The sequence below is a fragment of the Periplaneta americana genome, chromosome 2 (assembly GCF_040183065.1).
Source record: "Periplaneta americana isolate PAMFEO1 chromosome 2, P.americana_PAMFEO1_priV1, whole genome shotgun sequence".
In the NCBI taxonomy this organism is placed as follows: Eukaryota; Metazoa; Arthropoda; class Insecta; order Blattodea; family Blattidae; genus Periplaneta; species Periplaneta americana.
The window spans coordinates 87842591-87855064 of record NC_091118.1 but is presented as its reverse complement, the minus strand read 5'-3'; positions in this window follow the sequence as shown (position 1 = coordinate 87855064).

Genomic DNA, 12474 nt, shown 5'->3' with positions numbered 1-12474 from the left:
ACTTTTCGTGAATTATATCCCTCGTCACATATAACAGAATGATCAACATAATGCACTTTCAAGACAACTTTTATCAATTTCACGATGCTGCTATCTAGCGACTACAAAAGAAGTCCGTTATAACCCTGATGGAATTGCGTGGAGTAATAACTTGCAGCAGTAGCCTACTTCCATCTAGCAGTCGTTACCAAAAAATTATTTTCGACAGTGGAAATCCTGGTGGTTGTTCTCTATCATATGTTGCCATTTCATAAAATGGGAATGGCCAATCTGATATAGGCTATATGTGATCAGGAGTTATATCATTATCTAAATTAGAAACAGATAACGACGCAACAGGTGGTATAGGTTCATTCTAAAGACGTGGGCCGGAATCATGAAGATAGTATGATGCAAAATGTTGATACAGCTGTGCTGCATGGCCGCTGTGAAGACGTTTCTAAATTAGCCATTTTTTCTTTCCAGAATACAGAATGTAAGTGTGTGTATGTGTGTTGTGCGCGACTGTGTGTGCGCGCTCGTATTGAGAGTGTTGTGTGTGCGTATTGTATGCACGTACTTATTGTATGTAAATGGTATTGTGTGTGGGTATTGTACGTATTCTGTATTGTGCGTTCGTATTGTGTGTGTGTGTTTATCGATAACTGAAATGAAAACAGTATTTTCAATTGTTTCGCAAATTACATACTTGGCAGAACTTTTCTTAGTGTAAAATGAAACTAGAGTGTTTCCCTTGTGATTATAACCACGTAAATTATAATAATGGTATATAAAAAGTAATCAACATTCTTTCGATGTTCGAACTAGAGTCTGAAGCTGGAGTAAGAGGAGGGGAAACCAAGGTAACTTAGGAAATCTCTCCACTAATAAACCCAATTTGAACACTTAGCAGTTTTCACCCAATCTCTGGTACCGCTACTGCAAGTTGTATCATTGTAAATTTGATCAACAATGGTTCCAGTATCAAATAAATAAAAACGTATGTAAGTAAATAGCTAAGTAAATACGTACACTAGTCTTTCGCTAGGTAGAGGCGAAAAATCGATGCAGTTGTGATTGGTCTGGTAAAGATTAATTAATTTTTGGTCCTACAGAATTATCTATTATGGTTACCATTTGTTATTAATGGAGAAAAATTCGCTCCGGCGTCGATGATCGAACCCCGGACCTCCTGTTCTACGCACTGAGTGGTATAACCACTGAGCTACGCCGAGGCTCAATCCACAGCACCGGATCGAATCTTTCTTCTTTGTTTCTTTCCCTTAGTGGCCTTACTCAACGTTCGATATATATATATATATATATATATATATATATATATATATACATGTATATGTACAATTAATTTGATATAGCCTATATTAAGTCATCACACAAGGAGCGTACTCATTTGAGTGCTGTGGATTGAGCCTCGGCGTAGCTCAGTGGTTAGAGCACCCAGTGCGTATAACTGGAGTCCCTGGTTCGATCCTCGGCGCAGGAGCGAATTTTTCTCCATTAATAGCAAATTAGTAACTATAACAGATACAGTAATTATGTAGGACCAAAAATTAATTAATCTTTACATAGATTGTTCACCTAACAGTGCATATTACTCGTATATACTGTGAAGTTCCGACCGCCAAGTCACTAAAATGAGTACACTCCTTGTGTGATAACTGATAACTTAATATAAGGTAACTGAATCTATATGGCCTACCCAAGCTTTGGGGTTGTTTTTAGTTTCTATGAACTGAAATATGAAAACTGATACTCACATTCAAAAGGGCAAACATTTGTGAGCATTTTTAAAGAAGTATGAGCACTTTTTAAACGTCCACATGGTTAGAGTGAAGCTCAACAATATTTATAGCAATTAGGTTATATTGGGTACATATATACGCAATATCGTCTGCTATTATTTTTCTTTCTTTTGCATAGAAATATGGAAATAATGATACAGAAATAAAACAAACTTTTTTTTAAAACATGTATTGGTATATAAAAGTGTAAGAAAAAACTGCTCTATTTTTTTAAGATTCCGAAGAAAAAAATCAACAATAGAATTTTTCCTCCTCAAAATTATCGTTTATGGTTCACAGTCCGGGCAAATGAAAGGCCCTTTATCGTTCTTGATTAAACCAGCACATTCTTTGTACACATATGTATTACAACTTTCGCACTTCCACATGTCTTTCATTTTATCTTCCTGGCATATGTTACAGAACCATGATTCCTTTTTCTTCGTCCCTTTTGACTTGCTTGTTAGAAATGTTTTCTTTCGTGTGAAATTTCCTTAGGTTGTGCTACCGTGCTTTCTGATTCAGGAAATAATTCTTTCTGCAGGACAACACCTCCACTATTGATGGCTAATTTTCGATTCGAAGTTTTACGTGCCTTTTTGTGGATGTTGGTATCACATTTTTGAATGAAGTGTCAGTGGCATATTCTGTATCATTCTTCTCTTCTGATGTCGCATTTAGTATTTCAATCTGGACAGGATCATCTTCGTCATTGGATAAAATGTAAACATCAGGACGATTAGGCAGACTAGACTGCGATGATGAAGAGCACTCCTCAGGAACAAAAATCTCTAAAAAATTGTTAATTTCATTCATTTTTATAATTCTGTATTTTCAGATATCATTATCTTTCATTAAATTTGTTTTGTAAACTTTGTCAACTTGGCAGCCCTGGAATAATAATAATAATTATTATTATTTATTTATTTAATCTGGCAGAGCTAAGGTCAGTAGGCCTTCTCTTCCGCCCAGCCAGACTCTAATAAGGGGAGCTGTTAAATATTTTAAATATTTAATTATATATAATCCCTAAATAGTGAACTAAATAATGAAACTAAAGTTCCTCAGCTTCCATTACTTCAAAATTAATGATTATACTCAATATGGCCTCTCACAGGGCATATGGGTTCCACTTAACATAATGTTCTCTTTGTTTGGTTATGAGCAGGAGGTTGTAAATAAACAAATAAACATAAATTACATTATATCATTTTAGAGTAGATATTATAAGCTACAATAGTATGTAACTCTGAAATGAATGACCAATAATACGTATAGGTATACGGAGAGCGGAAATTTACCTTTGGAATATTAGATCACCTGAAAGAAAAGTTCGTTACTCAGAAACTTTATCAGACTGCAGTCAATGGAAAACAAACTGAACTGCCATCAGCCTGAAACGAGTCTCCAGGACTGCATGGATCAGAGTCCTGCATTACATGCCAGCGCTATACTGTATGTTAAATTTCACCCATAACTAATAACGTCAAAATCGAGACTAGGTCATCTCGCTAGACTGCTAGGCAAAAAGAGTACAAATGGAAAAACATTTTACAGGAGAGATTATCTTTAAACATATCTTCGGGAGAAGATTTTTCACTTTGTTAATAACATGACAACAATGTTTATGAACTACATATACTTGTAAGAGCTTTACATTCAAAGTCAGATATTTTAGAAAGAAGTGACATGTCTCTTATTGGCCGTATTTAAAACTAGACTTATACTATTATGACCAATGAACATAACAACACAGTCTACTATATACAGTCACGAAGCTTGAGTTTTGAGGGTGCTAGAAACAATAGACTGTGACGGTACTATTTTGCATTGCCTGTAATGAGGCGATATTAGCGATCCTAGTGGTGAGAAACTATCTAATGTTTGCATATTTACTACGTATTGAGCTTCGCGACTGTATATACTAGACTGTGATAATAACCTTTACATGATTTTAGGTAATGAATTTGCAAAGAAAAAATTATAGTACTATAATTAACAACACATTATGTTCAAAGTGAACAATAAAATAATTGTGAGGAATACAAGGTCATCAATTCAGATTTCGTAAAATTCTTCTATTTCAGGGTAGTTTCGTTCTTAGCATTATTTTTTTTAGATCCTTGTAAAAGTTATGAAATATAGGTGAAATAAGTGATAGAAGATCTAAAATATCCTTTTTTCTTTTGAAATTGGTAGAATGCCTCGATAGAATTTTTCAGGTTCTAGCCCAGCACCATACTTTCGCTCAAAGAATGAGACTTAGTGACTTGAACGGTTCATCCTCTTTGAGATTATTTTTGAAAAAACTGCCGCATATTCCTTTGTGAATCGAAACCACTTAACATTGTGCCAATTAAATTAATTTCCTTCTGTATCTTTCTTTCATAGCTGTAAGGTACCTTCAAGAATACCTGCAAAATCCAAGAAATCAGTATGTGTCAGTTCTACTATTCTGAATTTCTTCTTCTTGCCAACACACTATACCAGCTGATACCAATCATGTGGATGCGCCACTGGGACTTGCAATGTCTTTATTTTCGATCATATCTTGATCAACGTAACATTCCACGTGGCTGTGGTCACTAACCATGCATTTATGATGAATGTTATTCAGATTTTGGTTTTCCTGCATGGCAAACAAGAACATTGCAGCAACATGTGAGTTTTTATTCCATTATCCACAGGTATCAGAGTACAGTGTCACTTGTTTCATTTCTGATGGAACTGACACTAGTTTTTTGAAAACACAAGTTGCAATTTTAGTCTCACCACTGGCACCTCATGCCTCATGTCACACAGGGTAGGTTACGGTACCCTTGGTTTCATGCATGGACAAGTTGTCTTTTATAAAATACAACTGATGTGTTCAAATATGGTGAAAATGTGCAACAATTGCGTTCAGGGGATTTTGAATCTAGAAGACTCATTTAAGAACATGTCTAGTAACTATGACTGCTCCAAAGTGAACAAGTCATAATAATATGTAGTGACCAATAGACATGGGAAAACAAGGCTCTTGGCTCGGCTCCCAGCTCTCCTTCCTGCCTAAGCAAAAGCTCGAGCCGAGCCAAGGTCTCTTCAGCGGCCCGGCTCTTCTCGAGGTTTATGTTTAGCAGATTGCTTTGCGGTAGGCGTTATGCTCAAGAGTGACTTCCGATACACTAACTAACCTAGCTTGGCAGTGAAACAAAGAAACATAAATTACAACTTTAAATTGCACGGAGAATATTTAGCCTACCTTTATTTATGCATATAGAAAAAATAATGTTGCTTTCCAAATCGAAATCATATATAGCTACGCTTATATCGTACTTGCATATTAATTTTCCTTAAAACTAGCTTTTAATGAAAATCACTAAATAAAATAATCTGATAGAATATTTATGTACAGTACTGTAGTCAAATCCTTCCAGTATGACAAACAACTGAAAGAAAATAAATTACTTTTCACAGAATAACGCACTGAAAGCTTCATTCTTCTAAAAGAAACAATTGAACACATATTTTGTGGAAATGTCTTCAACTTCAAATGTCATTCAATAAATAATATTTGTCACGTTCTCAAATGCAACGAAAATTCAAACTGTTATAACAAAATATTGACTCTCTTACTAAACGTAAATGAAAACTTGCTACAAAATGTTGACTCTCTTACTAAACGTAAATAAAAGCTTGCTAAAATCTTAATTATAATTATTGCAAAGAATTATTTCATTATATCTATAGCAATGAATAACATAGCTTGCTAATACAGGAACTACATATATGGTCGATTCCTAAGGAATAGAAAGATTGCTATGAAGGAAAACCATATCATTCATATTAGGTACCAGGGTGCAAACTTGAACGTCTCGCATTAAGTAGAAACCCTGCTACTGTATTCTGAAAACGCGTTCGCTGGGTGTGCTTGTGGCTGACACACACAGAATTTTCTTTGCCACACGTGCTAGATTGGGAAATGCCTTTTCGTGACTCTTCAACGACGTATCCAAATTTGCGGCTACCGGACGGTAAACATTAATGTCTCTGTCGATTATGGAGGACGTTTGTTTAGTCTTTCTAGAAGAATTTATATGTCAATAAACGTGAACAGCAATTGAGAGCCATGCAATGCAGGTAGAGCTGCGAGCCTGCGAGTTAAACCCCGGCCCGCCGGCTCCTGTAAGCTCCAGTGCTCTGGTAAGCTCGTGATCCTAGTTCCACCTGGTGGGGAAATGAAGAACTGACTCTTGTATTGCCGGTTGCCTAGTAAGCGAGAAAAGGCCTAGCAAAGCTCGATCCGTTCTCATCTCTAGTGACCAAGTCACGGAGTAAAATGACTTATACTATTTTCATTTTGGCATTGATAGTAGGCCTATAACTTAACTTGTACTCTTTTTCCGTAGATAAATCTGAAGCTATTTACTTGTACTATTAGAATCCAATGGAATACTGTGCACATAGTTCATTGTAGACTTATACCACTTACACTAAATGGTAGAACTTCCTCCTAGTACTGAGGTAGCAGATTTATCTCATTTTGGCCATTTTCTGACATACTCTTTTTCCCTAACAGCTTAGATTGGGTATTGGGCCATACTGGGTCCACCTACCTTATGTCAAATATAGGCTACATGTATGTCGAACTTGGAGTGAGGCCACTGGGAAAGAACCAAAGGAGAAAGATTCGATCCGGTGCTGTGGATTGATCCTCGGCGTAGAGCACCCAGTGCGTAGAACTAGCGGTTCCGAGTTCGATCTTCGGTGTCGGATCGAATTTTTCTCCATTAATAAAAAATTTGATCTTGTGCTACACGACATAGATTAATAGATAAATTAAGTAGGCTAGGTATAGATAAAAGGGTGGTGTTTTGGATCCAAGAATTCTTAAAAGGTACAATGAGTCCAGAGAGTTAGAATAGATCACGAAATATCGGAAATGTAAGTTCAGGGATGCCACAAGGTAGCGTTCTGGGGTCATTACTCTTTATAATATACGTAAATGATTTAAGCCTAAATATTACATCCAAGGTGAGGCTATTTGCAGAAGACTGTATTGTCTATAAAAAAATTAGAAATAGTTCAGATATGGATGCTATTCAAATGGACTTGAATAAAATTTATAACTGGGCCTTAAGCAAAAAGGATGAAGATAAGTGATTCTAAAAGTAAATCTGTAACATTTTGTAAACTAGTCTAAATTACTAATTCAATGGTGTTGTAATTCCGCAAGAACGATGTTATAAATACTTAAGATATATTCAAACTCTAAACTTTCTTGGGAACAGCAGTTGATAATGTTACGTGAAAAACATGGTGGGAACTACGCTTTATCTTGTGAATCTTGAAAAAGGCTAGCTCCAGATCGAGGGAAGTAGCATATCTAACGTTAATGAGACCGTTAATGGAATACGGAACTACTACATGTTAGAATTCCTAAAGAATATATCACATAAATTCCTTATAAAAATGCAGTATAGGAGAGTTAAATTTGTTAAAAGTAAAAGAGAACATAGGACTGATACGATAAAACAACCTAAATGGGGAAACTACTCGTATCACCGTCTGGCATCTATGGGACATTGACTCCACCAGATCGCGACAATAGTTTTGGTCCTCCGCGAGATCTTCCCAGGTAGCCAGAACTTGATCCCACAACTGATCTGGATTTTGAGGTAGATGCCTAGATATTTGTCGATCCCCTTTTTTTTAAACCCAGCTCATGCATATTCGCTAACGTTCAAATCACGTGTTTTGGGAGGCCAAAGTATGAGTTCAATCTCGGGCCTTCCCGCGAACCAATTTTGAACGTTTATGACGGTGTGTGCGGATGGCTATCCTGCTGAAAAATTAAATTTTCTACACTATACCTAACTCGGGCTGAAGGATGAAGCATGTTTTCCAAAATATGCAGATAATTCGGTGTCCCAAATCGTTCATCGATGTGCTCTAGCTCGCCAGCGCCATCGCGAGACATCCAGCCCCAACATGACACGCTAAATCTTCCCGATCTCTGCCGTCGTTGGATATAGCGTCGATCATATCTGGTGACGGGCTCACAATAAACGTTGGCGCATGATTCGCCATCGGATGGGATGGTTGTTTCGTCGGAAAAAAATTACTCTTCCCCAAGTGAAGCCTATTCAACCACTTGTGAAAGCTAGGTGATCGACAGCATGTTCCTCTGTCAAGCCTCTTTGGTCTCAGCTCTTCGCAAACGAATATTTAGGCTACGTCTCTCAAATGGTTGACAACCGTTCGAGAAAAGCCAGGGAAGTTGGCCGCAGCACTAACTGATTCGCAGAACGGAACGAGTTCTCTTCATGAGCTCTGCGAAGGGTCTCATCATCTTCCCCTGTTGAAATATACGGGCGCCCTGTAGAACGATGCCTTCCAAGCTCCCCATAATTTAGATATCTATGTGCCCACTCTGTGCTGTCCTCACGTGGACCTCGCACAGTCGACTTGCCTCCGACGCAGAATAGCCATTTGCCATCAGCGCAACAACTTGCTGTCTCCTGTCGGCCATATTTCTAGGAATGGCCTGCTGTAGCCTACATCCTTAGTCAACAGTGTTATTATTAAACATATTAAAATATTAATAAGTATTTAAGTTACATATAGTCAAGGAATAATGATTTTCACACCCCATTACTTTATTTATAAATTACAGCGCATAACAAGATAGTTTATTTCCATAACCAATGTGAACCGTGTCTAATTAATTTGAAGTACGGTAAATCAAGTTAATGTCCAATTTTGTGATATAGTCATATCCTGAAGTATTGCATTGGTTCATACAGAACATTTCTGTCACGGACGGCTTTAGTCTAGTATAGAGAGCGCCTGCTTCTCAGTCAGTTGAAAAAGTGTTCGAATCCGCCATCATGCATTCTTATATATATATATATATATATATATATATATATATATATATATATATATATATGTTTGTTAAATTAATTTACTTCTTTATTTGTTAACAGTCTTTACAGCACTACTTATTTACTTCGAATTCTTTTCCCTGGCACTTGTTCTAACTACTAAGGGACGACATACAACGAAACAAAACTAATTTTATTACCTCAACAGCGACTCCACGGCAAATTAATTGTCTAGCACTGTACGTCGTTCGAGGTCTCCCGACAACACCCGGTGTAGCGATGTGCATAGCCTGGCGTTTGGCAGAACGTCCCGACACTCGGAAGTCCAAGGGAAAGGGAAACAAGACAAAGCGTTACAATTTTCACGACTCAATCAGCATACTAAGTCTCAAAGCCGATAACAAGCCAGGAACGCAATAAATCTCGATCCCTGCATATGTGACATACACACGCCTCCTAGCGGCAGAATAGAAAATACCCGAAAGACAAAGAACTCTAACGTAAATATAACCTATACCTATATACCTAGAACATATTAGATACACCTAGTATGTGAGAAATGAAAATAAATCAAGGAAAACAGAAAACTGAAATAAAATAAAAAATATATATAAAAATAGGAAAATAATAAGAGTAGAATCAAGCAAATAAAGAAAGGAGAAAAAGGGAAACATAGGCCTACTGGCGAACACATAACATCATAATCTTCATTGCTGTATTTCCCATGTAAAGAGAGATATTCCGCGTCTTATTTCATAGCACAGTGTTCCTGAACTACTATTCGTTTTATAGATTACATTTCCACATTACATAATTTTAAATAAAATATTTCTCCCTCCACTTATTAGGGCTTACTATGATTACTAGCAAATTCTTTAAGTATTGCACTCAACTTCGTGTGATTGAGGATTCAACTTGTCATGTTGAAAACCGCTCATTAAGCTGCACAGCTCCATTGCGGACGTTAGTACGTAATGAAACTGCTTCTCTACTGTGCATATTATTGTAATGTAATGATTAGAGTCACCCGCCCATTGTTGCAGATATACTGTGAGGTGTGTATGTGAACACGGTATAGAATGCTAATGCAATAGATCTACTGGGTGTTCATTTCAAAGTGTGTCATGACGTCACTGTTTTTGGGTCACCGATCTGAAGCGAGTTTCAGCTTATATGTTAGAGAAGTTGCCTATTATTTAAGGCGTTCTTCACTCTGAACTTGAGAACGTATACGGTATAACTTGAACGTCGTAGCAACAGATGGCGGTCTGTACGGTCTGTGTGCTACCATAACCTCTTTCGAACTGTGTTTTGCGCCGGCAAGTCGTACGCAGGGTATTTGTTATCATCGGTTGCGTACGGTAACATTCCACGACACAAATCAAATGCTCCGTGTCCATGTTGACCGTCGAAGTTAATGTCAACAAATACGTAAGTAATCGTCTTAACTATCTCCCCATATCCCGACAGTACGTATTTCCAAACAGTTCACATTCCTGGCACTACCGCCGTTACCATACATATCGGTACGTACTCTTCAGAATGAACGCCGTACTTGCTAGGCAACTTCTCTACCTCATAGTTTATACACCTCTGCAGAAGTGTAGGGAGATTGAATTCTCTAGGCTCATCGGCTAGCCACATGACGGCATACAGCGAGCCATGACACACTTTGAACTGAACACCCAGTATATGTCTAGCTGCACTCATCCTGAAAGCAATGTTTTGGTACGAATTTCCTAAGACTGATCATCAATAAATTTGTTATATTTAACCTTTAAAACGTTTTTTTTGCACTATTGTTAAATTAATGTTGTGGAGCGTTTTGGGCATTGTTCAAATGATCCTCCAAGAAACTGTTCAAGAGTGGGACAATTTCGATACCGGTACAATTATGATAAATTTAAGGATTTTCCCGCTTTCTCGCTTGCACTTGTTGGTAACACTGTTTTCAGAACGTGATATCACAGTCTAATATATGCAGTCGCGCAACTTCAACACTTTTTTTGCCAACATTCGCGACACTAGCGCCCAAGCGGCAGGCAAGGCACTGGTCATAGGGTTGATACAGTCTCGTTCAGCCAGCACGTGCTTTAAAGGGATGCGAGATGTTATAATAACGTTTTAATCATGCTTTGGAATAAAGGCAATGTGTGCAATGACACAAAATTGCAGTAACAACAAGTTTAAATCTCCGAATCTGTCGTTCTTCAGATTCCCTAAAGACCAAGAGAAAATCATAACTCAGTCATAACCAATAATCCATATTGTAGGTAGCCTACATATTGTGTTCTATAAAACATTTATTAGTTATCAGTTACCTATCTGTATGTCAGGAAGGAGAGTGTAAATAAAAACAAAGTAAATACCTGTTACAGTATATTACTTTTTTGCAGAGATCATTATGTGTAAATATGTAACCATTCCAATTTTTGATAATGTATCTACAGTTTTTGTTTTTAATGCAAGTAATTCCATAATTTTTGTATTCGTGTTTTTTTCTTTATATTTTTCAAAAGTTGAATGTTATATTGCATTCAAGTAGGAATCATGGTGTTAATTTTTCAAGAATTCATGGAGTATTGTAATCCTTTTGCAAAATATTCATTTCTTGAATAAATCCAGACTGTGTCGATAAATTTCTGACGTGTTGGTGTAGATTCATGTGGCAGATGTATTAAGTTCTCAAGAAATTAAAGAGCCTTTTTTAATTTAATATAAAAAGCAATCTTTTCTGTAATAACCTGCATGACTCTTTATTGGTGTTTATTTTACATTTCCAGTGATTATTTGAGCCGTTCAGAGCAGAAGTGGTGTAAGTCAAAATTAGGTAATGAGGTTTAAAGTAAAAATTCTGTAAAATACAGCGCAAAGTAGCAATTAATATATCCTTCGTGCTATTCACTGACTACTAATAGTTTAAATAAATGCAATATTAACTGCTACTTTGCGCTGTAATTTACAGAATCATTACCCATTTTTGATTTACACCTTTTCTGCTCTGAAAATAAAATTAGGCCTACATTTTCTGAGTTAATTGAAGTTACAATTTTTTCAACAAAATTGTGTTCATTTATTTGTTCTCACCTACGTCATATTAACAGTAAGTGCATGTAATTTACGTATTATGGAGGTAGGATAAGTTAAAATTAATGCTTATGTGTGAAAACTGGAAATGTAATGTAAAATGCTGTAAACTTGTCATAAAATTTAAACCATAATATCAGCACTATTTGTGACTCAAAATAATAAAGGAAATACCGGTTCTTAAGAAATGGAAAAATAATGAACTTCATAAATCATTGTCTGTCATATTACGGTTTAAATCCTCCCGTTTTTTATTGTCAAGTTTACTTCAGCGGCCGAGTTTACCCCAGTTTTCGGTATGAAAAATAGTTAATTTCTCAGGAAATAGGAAGAGGAGTTCACCACGCGATGTATCCTACAATTTTGAAACTACTAATTTTGACTCTTCTCACAGGAAATATAGAGTTCAAATGATTCATAAATATATTTAGAAATGAAATGAATTAATCGTCCACGTACGAACAATTATATTATTTCAAACCATGATACATGATCAGGGCCATGATTCATTTGTAAGGAGCAGAAAGAATTACGTTTATTCCCAGCTTCTGAAACTTGTAGATTAACTGCGTGTGAAATTCTTCTAGGATTCTAAAGTAAAATTAATAAGAGCCATATACACTTACTGTATAGCATAAAAATATAAAATAAATTACGCAAAACCCGTTTTCTAATGTGTTATCATTATGTCGTATGCACACTTTTAACTTGCCTGCCGCTAGAAGGCTACTGTCGCGCCA